We start from the raw sequence: 13578 nt of genomic DNA, 5'->3' as shown, positions 1-13578 counted from the left end.
GAAGGGTGGACTCATTGCCAGAGATGGACATTGACTACTGCAATCTCTGTGACCTTGACACCCTGTTTAAGCAATATGGGTATGAAAAATGCAAGAAGATGATGTGGCTACAGCCTGGGGTACCCGATTTAGAGCAAGGGCTGAGACCACTTAGTACAGATTCGGATGTGCGTGCCATGTGTGAGGCTGCTTTAGGGAATGGCAATGAGATACATGTCTACTTTGAGGACTGCATCTCAATTCCCGAGTTTGCTTCACCTCAACATGACAGTGAAGAGGATAATGTCATTAATTCAGCATATAATGAGGACCATGAAGAGGTTGCTGACGGGGTCAATTCACATGAAGATAATGCACAAGATGATGTTGGGGTCAAAGAATATGAAGACCATGCACAGGCTGCTGATGGATTGAATTTACATGATGATGGGATCAAAGAAAATGAAGACCATGCACAGGCTGCTGATGGCTTGAATTTACATGATGATGGGATCAATTCGGACCATGATGAAGAAAGTGCAGAGGATGCTGGTAATGGGTCTGAAGATGATAATGCAGATGATGACCATGCTTCCTCACACTCAGATTATATGAGAGTGCAGAGGATGAGGTATACAAGCCTCCCCCACCTGGTGTTGAGGATCATTCAGAAGATGATAATCAACACAATGTGCCATTGGTAGAGAAAAAAAGGCCTGCAAAACAGACCCCAAGGAAGAAGGCAGTCAAGAAGGATGCCCCAATTCAAGACTCTGAATCTGTTGAAGTTGATGAAGATGAAGACATAATGTCATTTGAGGAAGAAGGATATACCTATCTGTCTGAGGAGTTGAGGACTCCTCCTTCAAGTGATGATGATGAGAATGTTATACATGTCTTGCCAAAGTTTAATGAACAAGCTTCTTTTGGGCATGTCTATTTAGAACTTGGTATGGAGTTTCTGAATTTGGACCAATTTAAGTGTGCAGTAAAAGACTATAATATCAGTCTTGGGAGGAACTTCATCTGGGTTAAGAATGACAAGGTCAGAGTAAGAGCCAAATATAGTGTAGAAGACTGTGAATGGATGGTGTATTGTGCCTGGAACACCAAGCTAAGCACATTCCAAATAAAGACTTTTAACGAGCCTCATACATGCTGCAGAATCTTCGAGAATAAAAGGGCTACTGGAGATTGGGTGGCCAAGAAATTGGAGAAGAGAATACTAACACAGCCCAAGATGACCAGGTCAGAGGCATTTGAGCACATGAAGGAGGAATACAATGTTCATTTAGATATGAAGAAAGTAAGCAAAGCTTTGAAAAAAGCAAAGGGAATCATTGAAGGTTGTCAGAAGGAACAATATGGAAGACTAAGAGAATATCTGGCTGTTGAGGAGCAATCCTGGCTCCACTTGCAAATTGCAAGTCACCCCCAACCTATTCCACAAGCATTGCCAATATTTGACCGAATATACATCTGCCTTGATGCTTGTAAGAAGGGCTTCAAAGCTGGTTGCAGGCCCTTAATTGGGTTGGATGGTTGCTTTTTGAAGGGCTATTATGGAGGTCAATTATTGAGTGTTGTGGGTGAAGATGCAAACAAGCAATTTTATGTGATTGCCTATGCCGTTGTTGACAGTGAGACAAAGGAGAATTGGAAGTGGTTTTTGACCCTTTTACAGGAAGACTTAGGGGATCGTGGAGAATATGGTTGGAACTTAATATCAGATCAACAAAAGGTAACATTTTTCAAATTATGCTTCGAATTATTTATTTCACATTATGCTTCCAATTATTTATTCCAATCATTTTTTTTCACAAACAGGGACTTGTCCCAGCCTTGAAGGAAATTATGTCAGGTTCACACCACAGGTTCTGTGTACAACATGTATGGAAGAACTTTATAATGCAATGAAAAGATAAAGAGACCAGAGGAATTGTGTGGGAATGTGCTAGATGCACCACTGTTCCCCAATTTGAGAAGGTCACGCAAAGGCTGAAGACTCTAAACGAACCAGCTTTGAAGTATCTTGACAATATGCATCCTTCATGTTGGATTAAGGCATACTACAGTCACTGGTCTAAACGTGACAATACTACAAATAATATGGCTGAGGTATAGAATGCAAAGATTGTGAATTACAGGTCCAAACCTATAATGACATTATGTGAGGAATTGAGGAGCTACATAATGCGAAGGATGGTAGCACACAAGAGGATTCTACAAACCTTTAGGGGTAAGATTGCACCTGCACAACAGAAGAGGCTGGACCAGTTGAAGGTTGCAAGCAATTCTTGGACACCAACATGGACTGGAAACTTGGTCCAAGATCTGTATGTAGTCTCTGGAAAGGGTCAACGTCTTGAGGTGAATTTAACTCAACAATCTTGTAGTTGCAATGTTTGGCAGCTGACTGGATTGCCATGTGAACATGTTATTGCTGACATTGCACACAAGAATGAACCTGTGGAAAATCATGTTCACCAATGGCTGACAGTGGATGCTTTGCATGCCACTTATGAACACACACTCAACCCAGTCAATTCCCAACAATATTGGCCAACTTGTAATGCCCCAAAACCACTTCCTCCACGCTTGAAAAGGCCTATTGGACGTCCAAAAAAACATCGCAAGAAGGATCCCACTGAAGAGCTTATGAAGACCAACAAGAAGCTTAGAAATACTTACACAGTTCAATGCTCCAAGTGTGGTGAGACTGGTCATTACCCGAAAACATGTAAGGGACCTGCTGGTGGTTCAAAGTCAAAGACAAAACTGGTTAATGTTGAAGTTCAGTCAAGGACGGTTGAAGAAATCATCATGAGTCAGGGCTGCCCTGCACCGGAGACAAGCAGCCAGCATGCAACAAGTGCAGCTGAACCAAGCTCAAGAGCATCAAGAGACAGCAGCCCACCTCCATACAATCCTGCTGAGGCAGTGACCAGTGAGACAGCAACTACAGCTAGCAGTGGCACCAGGGACAGATTCATGAGCTTCATGTCTACACCAAGGTTCAGGCCACCTAGGCTAGCCCCACACAAATGATTTAGAAAACTCTGTAATGACTGACATTAGGCCAGTTCAAATGTGACAGTTGGCATTTTTTTGCTATTAGGCCAGTTCTATGGAATTGTAATTAGGCTAGTTTTTTGGAATTAGTTTGGTTTTGGCCCTGTTCAAATGATTCACCAATGGCTTTTTTTGTATGCCTCTGGTTATGGCCATATTAAGTATGAACACTTTGTTTTTTGAGAAGACGAAGTGTTCCTACTTAATGGGATATTATGTTAGTTGGAATTGTAAGTACAATGTGATGATATGAATGGAATATGTTCTGTGAAATACTATATCTCCGCTGTCATGTGAAATGAATGGAAGATTGTGTTGGTCTTCTTACAATCTCTTTGTTGTCATTTCTGTCATCGCTCTCCATTACAACTTATACTGATACAATGTTTTGTTTCAGTCAATACTGGTGCTTATATTTTGTATGTTGTGTCATTTTGGGGTCATGTGTAAACATATCTGAACTTAGCCCATTGGTCCCTGTTATATACCTTATACGTCCTCAGCATTTTTTATCGAGGACCTGTTTAGTCCCTGTTTTTTTTCACACGTGCCCACATTGGTCCCTAACAAATTCATCGGGGTCCTTTTTAGTCCCTGTTGAACATGACAGTGACACCAATGCCACTAAAAGCTGTTACCAAACCCACTGCTCATTCCCCCCCTTCTATATAATTCCCTCCATCCTTGTTGTTAGTGTTCATTACAGTCTTTTGCATTTTTAATTGGCATATCCAGATAACTTAATATTACATTTTGTGCTTTCAGAACAATCAAGTTCAAGGACATTAACCAAATTATATGCATTGCATGAACAACATCTCATTACATCCCAACACTGGTCTTTCCATTACAAAGAATCATGCATATTACAGATTAAAAATGAACATTTCACTCCACCCTACTACAAAGATATAGAGATATTACAAAGACAATGATAATGGATCCAGCAAACACCCTAGCACACCTACACACATGCATCATTTCCTTCTCAACCCTTTCAAAGTCTGCCTGTATCTTCATTGATATGTCTTCAATTTTCATACAGTGCTCATTAATCTTCTTTTTGTGGTCATTCACCTCCAGCTGCAATTCATCATTGAGCTTCATGTCCAAAAAGTTCAACTTGAACTCCATTTCAGCTACATTCAACTCCAGCTTGTTAATTGTCCAATCTTCCAGCTCCATGGTATCAGATGTAGCATCATCCACCCATGTAAAAAAGTTACAGTGTGGCTTCTTTTCCTAAACCAAATTCAACTATACAGTTAATAACATTGACATTAGAAAAATAACGCATGAAAAAATCAACTTCACCTTGAAGTTGGGGCACCCAAAAAATGATCTATTAGGGTTTCTAAGTGTCTTGGAGGTGTAAACAACACTGTGCCTCCCACATTTACACAATGGAGCAGCTCTCCTTCCACTTCTGGACCCAAATGAACTACTTGAGCTTCCCCTTCCAGAAGAGATATTCATGGCAAAAAAACTAAGAACAACCCTAAATCGTATAGTATAAACCCACCTTCACTAACCGCCAATCAATTTTCCCCAAATTCATGCGTTCAATCTTCGATTCAATGCCATGCTTTCTGGTTTAAGAACAACCCTAAAAAACAAACGACGACGTTCCTTGGATGAAAAAGAATTGGTCTGACCAACGTGGATGTGTCTCTCCAAACGACGTCGTTCCTAAACCCACGTGGCTTTCAGCATGTCACTTAACGTGACACATCATCACCGTTAGTGACACCGTGAGATTTGGATTGACAGAAGGACTAACGAGGGTCCCGTTTCACTTTGTTGGGGACTATCTAACGAGTTTATTTTTGTGATGGACTAATTTGGGCACCGCGTTTTTTGTCAGGGACCAATTTGAGCATTTACTCTAATATAATTGTCTTCTATAAAAGGAGACAATTTAAACCCATAACTTAATACACTAAACAAAATATCTAAAGAGAGTGAGAGAAAGAGATGAGAATTAACCTACAATCTATAAATCACCAACATGCAATTTTTTTTTTGAAAAATGCGTCTCGGGCATCGACACGCAGGCGACACATAGTCAATGTTCCGATAAGTTTTGATAAGTGGTTAACATTTTTTGACATGCAGTCAATGTTTTTTTTTAATCCAAATTTTATTTTATTTTATCTTTTTAACTAAACATGAAAAATTAGTTTATAAATAAAATATTTCTTATTATGCAATTTGACATGAAAAATTAACAAAATATTAAAAATTATTTTTGCTTTATATTTATGTTATAGAATATAAATATTTGATTGGTTATATGATTTATTATGAGATGTTACATCTATCAAATGTAAACTATATTATATATTAAAAATATTATTTAATATCACCTAATGTGTCGAAATCAAATATTTTTTAAATTAACTTATGGGAATATCATGTCTCAGTATCGATATCGGTGCAATATAACCTACAATGACATCTCATGGGTGAAAGTTGGAGAGGGCGGAGGCTATTATTGTTCAACCTTAAAAGGAAGTAATAACTAATAACTATATCGTCCGTTGCAAGAAAAATTTTAAACTCCGCTAACATTTTAAAAAAGTGGAAATCAACAAAAAAAACATATGTATAATTCCATTAAAAGATAATTTTAATTTAGAATTTCAAAATTAATGAAGAGTAAATACCATTTTTGGTCCCTAACAAAAAACACGGTCCCCACTTTAGTCCCTAACAAAAATAAATTAGTCAGTTAGTCCCTAACAAATTCAAAGTGGACCCATTTAGTTGAAATCGTGGTCCCTCACAAATTTAAAAAGACCCATATTAGTCCCTCAAAAGGACTAAAATGGGTCCACTTTGAATTTGTTAGGAACTAACTGACTAATTTATTTTTGTAAGGGACTAAAGTGGGGACCTTGTTTTTTGTTAGGGACCCAAAAAGGTATTTACTTATTAATGAATTGAGAATGAATCATGTAATTTTTTTAAAAAGTGTAACATAAGTAATTAAAATATTTTCAAAAAAATATATTTAATTTAATTAACATAGGCAAATAATTACTGTCGTATTAAATGAATTAATGTAATAATTAATAGTAAGCACGTGTTCATATTTTGGTGAATCATTTTAAAGTTTCTTAAATCATGAAATAAATCATATAATATATTTATAATACAATCCATAAACTGAAGAGGGGAGAACTTGGCTCATGACATGGATTTTATCTGCAAAGTTCTAAATTATTTGAGAGGAAACTTTGTGTGTTTGTGACTCAAATTTAGGAAACCTATTTTTTATATAGAAATCAATTTAATTTAATTTGGTTATGAATGCTGATGAGTCTTTAGCATGTCACTGTCAACCAGATTGGATGTGTTGTAGTGTTTAAAAACTCGGCTCAGCCATCGACTCGATTAAGGCTAGGAGTTATGGGTTTAACTGGGGGATCACTAGGTCACTTCGGTGACCCGATTATATATATTAAAAAAATATAAATATATATCCAATGTGAAAAATTCAAAAAAAATCAAACCACCAATTATCAAAGATTCAAAATATACTTAACATAATTCAACAAATTATATCCATATGTTAATATTACACATATTCCAATGGAGTTAATGAAAAATTATATCATCAAACTCAGACCCTCTTTGCCCTTCTCACGCATCTACAAAAACATGTGAAAAGAGATCTCTTACCCAAGAGAGCAGCGGAGGAGAGGTGGCAGCGCGACGAATCAACGGTGGGGAGAGAAGAATCAGCACAACGGAGGAGATAGTGAGAGAAGATGAAAGATAATAGGAGGAACCACCACCATGACGAAGGAGATCACCGAATTAGGAAGACTGGATCTGGGAGAGAAGATCGGAAGAGAAGAAGAAGAATGATTGTCATAATGCATGAGTGAGATATTAGTTGAATGCTAAGTGCATAAGTTGAATGTTAGCAAGCCATATAACTTACATTAACAACTTGAAATGCATGAGTGAGATATTAGATTGGTAAATTCATTTGAAGATGAGAAGAGAAAATCAATTTTACTCTTGCATGACAGGTGTTTGTAGGATGTTTCTGTTGCACACATATGTCATATTGCACTAATTGGAAAATGCAGTTTAGTAATCATAAGGAAAATTGTCCTATGTGTTTGATGATATACTCCAGATATCTTGTAGGTATTAAAATTGGATATATCTTGATTGATTCTGGCTAGTGGATCGCATTTTGCATTTTTATGGTCATTCAATAGAGATGTTAAATATGATAACATAATTCCTACATTGTATTGAGTTGTTATCATGACCAATCTAGGAATTTTGGTTCTTGTCTAAAATTAAGCATAAGAATTTTTACTGAATTGCATTTTCTGATTTGGGACTTTTCTGAGTGCAGGGAAAACAGGCGAAAAATACCAAAAAGTGAACCACCGGGGGCAAGAAAGCTGGCAGTACATCTGGTACTAAGAGGCCCAAGGCCTCCTTATCCTCTGAGTTTGACAGCACCCGGTTCCTGTCACCTGCCCACCAAGACCGGTATGTCAAATGGTTTCTACCTAAAAAGGTCATTTCAGAGAGACCTATCTGCCACATAGGGATAGATAACCCAATCTGGATAACCATCGAAAGAAGGAAATGGATCACTTTAATATCTTTTCCTCAGCCTAGCTCCAGCAGCATATTGAAAGAATTTTGTGCTAATGCAGACAATGAAACAATGGCAGAGACCAGAAAGAGCTGGGTGAGGGAACACGAAGTCCCATTTGATACAGCTGCCATATAGAGCTTCCTTCAAACCAGTTATGATCCAACCAAAAGATGACAATTCCAGCAAACCTTCAACAAGATGCAGCCTTCTGAAGGAAAAGGGCTATACAGGGAGGATATGCCTGACATAGCTGAGAGAGCCAGGAAAGCTATTACACATCCACATTCTGCATGGAAAACTAAGAGTGGGCAACCTGAGGTTCTAGAAAAATTGGAAAGGTTGGAGCTGAATGGAGAGGCAATTGTCTGGTACACCTTTATTAATTCTATCATCATTACGTCCACCAACCTGAGTGACGTAAATGTTGAGAGGGCAGTTCTCCTATATACCCTCATGGGTGAGGAGAACCTCAACACTGCAGCTATTCTGTCTGATAGAATAGTATATAATATCACTCGAGGGAGGGAAGATGTCTGCCTCGCACATAGCTCATTGATTACACAGCTATGCTTGTAGGCTAGAGTAGAGATCCCTGTTGAGGAACTCCTAGATGTGAAGGTTCTAGCCCCCTTGACCCGTAAGAATGTTACCGCTCTGGGGAATGAGTCCACAAGACATGTGCTTTGGAGAGCTTCACATGGACCTGATGGAGCTCCACCACCACCACCACCTCCAGCATCTCCAGAGCCAGAGCCAGCTGCGGCACTCTATGAAGATTCTCCTGCCTTCCGTGCCATGCAGCGTCAGATACAGAGATTGATAGTTCAGGGAGAGTATTCGATGCTGGTGCTAGAGAGGCTATGCAGTGACAACGAGATTGACACCGCTAGCTTTCGGCCCTAGTTTTCACCACCGTCCTCACCTCCGAAGCAGGATGAGCCTCCAGTTGTAGCAGCTGATGATGCAGACGAGACTATGAAGGATTCTTAGTTATTTTTGCATTCCATGTCACACACTTCACCATTATTTTGACTCAGTATTGTTCTTATTTTACTATTTTTAGATATTATGGTTTGATTATGTCCCTCTTTTACATGCTGAGTTATGATTATTTTGTTTGAAAATTAACAAGTGTGTGTGTTCCACCTGTGCAGAAGTAGCTTCGTTCGACTAGTTTAGTTTATTGTTGAGGACAACAACATTCTAAATCTGGAAAATGGGTGCATACCAGATGCGATAACTGTTAACTGCAAAATTGCACAACACAGACGTCTAAAAGAAATTTTTTCTGTTAAAAATGGGAGATACTTTAACCTTTATTTTTAGTAATTTCTGCTGCTTTTAATTCAATTTTTTTTATTAATTCAATTTTTTTAAAAAATAAAAAAACAAAATACTGAATTCCTAAACAAGCATTCCTAGAATTTTGCAAAAGCTTACTCAGCAATTAAATAGATTGAATCATAAGAAGCATATGTGATATCTGTGGAGCATTAAATTTTTAGATAATCTGAGAGTGATGATTGCTTGTTTGTATAACTGCTTTGGTGAATAATATTTAGATAATGCTTAATGTGAAAATTTGAAATTAGATTCTAGCTTGAATTATATCTGTGAGGATTGAGCCTAAACAATAAATTTTTTCAGAGAGGCCTCACTGTAGTAGTCTTCTAGAACTTGAACTATTTCTCTAGCTTGCATGCATTACTGACATGATAAAGGCACATTTATTCTTGTTAACTTAGAGCCAAATAGCCTACCTAGAAGAAATTTTCCATTGTTAAGCCTTTTCGAGCCTTAAACCAATTTATTCAAAAACCTGATGAAAATTACTTAACCATTTCTCCATTGACTCACCTTGAAAGAGATTGAAATGCTGATCAAAGGAGAAAAGTTAAGGTACTTCTCAAAATGAAAAGTTAAGTAAGTTGAAAAAGGAAAAAGAAGAATGGTCTACAAAAATGCAGCTCAAAAGAGAAAAGAAAGAAAACATCTGCAAACAAGGAAAGAAAAGAAAAAGGTAGTGAAAAAGGGGATAAGAATCCCGAATTAACGAAAAGTGGCAGAATTAAAGATTGAGAAGAAAGTATTGTCAAAAATCTCAGTATTTCAGTCTCAAATTAATCAGCCTATGTCCAAAAGACTCTTACCCCCAAACCAGGCCAAGTTATAACCTTTCAAGACCTTTTGATCAGTCTATGCATGTCAAATGAGTTCCTCGATCTTAGGAACTTGAGAATATGATCAAGCATATGGAATTGCTACTACACTAATGGAATGAGTGTGAAACCATCAAACACTAGAGTTATGAGAGTTACATATTTATCTAGTGAGGAACATTCAAGTTATGATCTGAATTTCTTGATTAAACTGAAAAGCATTGTTTGAAGTTTTTAACAAGGAAGTTATACATGCATAGCAGTCTGATCTCTTAAGATAATTGTGTTCCATGTTTTTCTTCACAGAGTTAATCCTTGCTTCTAATTTTGATCTTGTACATTGCTGAGGACATCAACGTTCAAATCTGGAAATTGTTTGATATGCCTCCAGCATATATATGATTTTAAGCCAAAAAGAGAAAGAATCTTGATCAATTAAGAATAAAAAGGGCTATAATTGCTATTAAATTGAGAAATCCCAATCACATATCCTGTCTCTGATTTTCTTATATTTTTGTAGGAAAACAGACAAGAAAAAAGCCCAACTAAGTAGTAAAAAGAGTCACAGTATCTGATCACCGCGCTACTAGAGCGGATCTGGCGCTGTCAGCGCCAGCAATACATTTTGACACAGATCCACAATGCTACTAGCGTGGCACTGGCGCTATCAGCGCCAGCCAATTTTTCCAACCGCGCTATCAGCGCGGGACTCACGCTAGTAGCACGAAGCTACTGTATGGAAGATAACACTTCCACGCTATCAGCGCCAACCTAGCGCTAGTAGCGCGAGAGGCACGTGATTATTTTAAACCTTGATTCAGATTGTATCAAAGGAGATTGGACCAAGATATACGAGGAAGATTTGATCAAGATTTCTAAGCAAGGGCACAAAGTCCATAAATAGAGACTCAGACCCCAGAGACAGACATCTTTGGCTGGAGAGAATTGTGAGAACAGAGAATTGCGAGAATTCTTGGAGGCTCACGCTGGAGATCAGGATTCCGACGGAGTTGAAGATCGAAGATCATTGATCTTCCATCTGCTTCTTCTTATTTACTTTCATGAACAATTTTTATTCTTTTAATTTTTTTAAGTCAGACATGAATATGTGTGGCTAATTTCTTTTTGTAGTTGGGATCACAGATCCAATGTGAATCCTTTATATTTTCTATATTGTTTTTATAATTAATTAGTTTAGTTAGTTTTATTCTACCTATGTTGATTCTTCCATATCCTTAATAGAATTGATCACTCTATTACGGGGTTTTGAGGGTTAGGGCTAACAATAGATATATTGGGGTTTTAATCTGGACAAGGGTGGAATAACAATTTGTGCATGACCTAGACATAGGCTTACATAGATTGCTTACTCTTAATTCATTCGCTTAATGCTTAATTCAAAAGGAATTACTAGGACACTAGGATTCTAATTGGGTTAAAGGGTTGAAATCACGAAGACATTAGGGTTCAACTATTTTATAGAAAATAATGAATTGTCTAAGCTAATAACCTAGTTAGTTATAAAATACAATTTAGGAATATAAGAGAAGATCGGAGGTGAATTGCTTCCTAGCTACAATCCTTTTACAATTTTTAATCAATCTCATATTTTCTTGACGTTCTTGATAAATTCTTGCATGCTTTTAAATATTATTTTTTTTAAAAGAGTAAATACCATTTTGCATCACTAACAAAAAATACGGTCCCCACTTTAGTCCCTTACAAAAAAAATTAGTCAGTTGGTCCCTAACAAATTTAAAGTTGACCCATATTAGTCCTTTTGAGGGACTAATATGGATCTTTTTTGAATTTTTGAGGGATCACGATTTCAACCTCGAGACTAATGTTTTTTGTAAGAGACTAAAGTGAGGACCGTGTTTTTTGTTAGGGACCAAAAATGATATTTACTCTTTTTAAAATTTTGTTTTGAAATTACAACAACCAATCACTTTCACAATCAAACAAATTTTCTTTTCCAATTAAAAAGGGAATAGTTAGAATTAGTCATTGGTGCATTAATCTTCGAGGGAACAATATTTACTTATCACTTTTATTACTTGAAACGAACAGTATACTTGTCGATTTCGCAGCATTTAACATAACATTAGAGGTAAAGTGACTAAGTGGTCATAAGTTTGATTCTCATCGAAATAAGAAATACACAAGGTAAACAAAAAATGGGCCTGTGCAACGCTAGGTAGACCAAAAAATGAGCATTTGTCATATTCACGCTTCAAACCCAAATGATTCTTGCGTAAGGAGGTGTGCTATATAATTAAGGTTTTGAGTTGATAATTTTTAACAAATATGGTATATGTTGATTCATGAAGCTCAAATTTTGCTTAACTTTGAGTATTACTATATCCTAAATTGACTCTTTTTTGGTTAACGAAATTTGAAATTTGCTTAAACACTCCGTTGCCACCACGTGTTTCATCATTTTGAATTTCTACATGAAAACCATTTTGAATTTTGAACCATTTAGGTTTTTGTGTTTTTTCAATAAGGTTATATGTTTGAAAACCAATGCATTTTTGAAGTTCTAACAGATTTGATTAATTTAATTTTGAGTTTATATGACTATTTTGTTCTTGAAATTATTTTGGTTTTGAGTTGAACCATTAGTAAGGCAAGAAAGCCCAATATGTAACCCAAAAGGGTGTTATGATGACTATAAGGGTGTCCCTGGAAGCAGTGGTACAGACCAAGGCTATGCAGTAAGGTTCCAAGTGCTGTGTATAACAATGAGAGGAGATGTTGAGTGGTTGTAATGGCTCTCAAAAGTGACAAAATAACGACTCATAAATTAGTGATCGGCCCCTTGTGGTTCAAAAGGGGGTATTTATAATTAGGGTTGAGCCCTTATCTATGTGGGGGAGTAATCCAAGTCAACTACCATGGAGAAGAGTCATTTCAGCCTAGCTTTACTGAGACAAGGCGCTTTGCAGTGCAATGTTGACAACAGCTACTGTGCGGGGAAAACATTAAGGGGGGAGACACTTTAGGTGCCAGAGAGCACAGAGGGGATGTGGGAACATCCCAAGTAAAAAATTCTAGTGTCTAATGTTGGGAAAGATGTTGTGTGCCAGCAGAGGAGGTAGTATTGGGGCATCAGGGTTGGTAGGGTTGAGGTGGCTTGAACCTTTGGCATTGGGCCTGTTGGATTGAGGGGTAGAAGGATTTTTGTACTCAACTTATGTATTATTCTCCTTTGACAAAATGTTATTGCATATTATTTATTTTACAATAGTCTATCCATGATATGCTCATAAGTGAAGATTTAAGTCTTGCCACACATGCTAGTGGGACAAGTGCCATACGACCTTAAGTGGATGTTTGGATGGGCTTTTATAAGTCAAAAGGTGTTTTTTTTTAAAAGTGCTTCTCATATTTTTATGGTGTTTGGATAGCAGGTTTAAAATAAAGCAATATTTAATAAAAAGTTGAAATCTCGCTTTTTGTAAAAGGAATTTTTTGGCTTTTACAAAAATGACAAGCCAAAATCAATTGAACTAACTTTCTGGACATTTTACCCTCACTTCGTTCGACATCTTTCAATACTCTACTCCTTCGTTTGCATCTTCTTCAGAGCGCTTCTTTGATGTTTCAACAAACTAGATATTTACGGAGGTAGCACAAGATTTATAAATGCCTGATCCGGACAACCTCTTTGTTGCAATGGATTATGGGAAATAATCTCAAAAGCATCAGAATCATTATCATTATTACCCATTGTAA

Source organism: Gastrolobium bilobum, unplaced genomic scaffold (assembly GCF_033153095.1).
Source record: "Gastrolobium bilobum isolate Gb01-03AN ecotype WA unplaced genomic scaffold, APGP_CSIRO_Gbil_v1 utg6862, whole genome shotgun sequence".
Classification (NCBI taxonomy): Eukaryota; Viridiplantae; Streptophyta; class Magnoliopsida; order Fabales; family Fabaceae; genus Gastrolobium; species Gastrolobium bilobum.
This window is presented reverse-complemented; position numbering follows the sequence as displayed.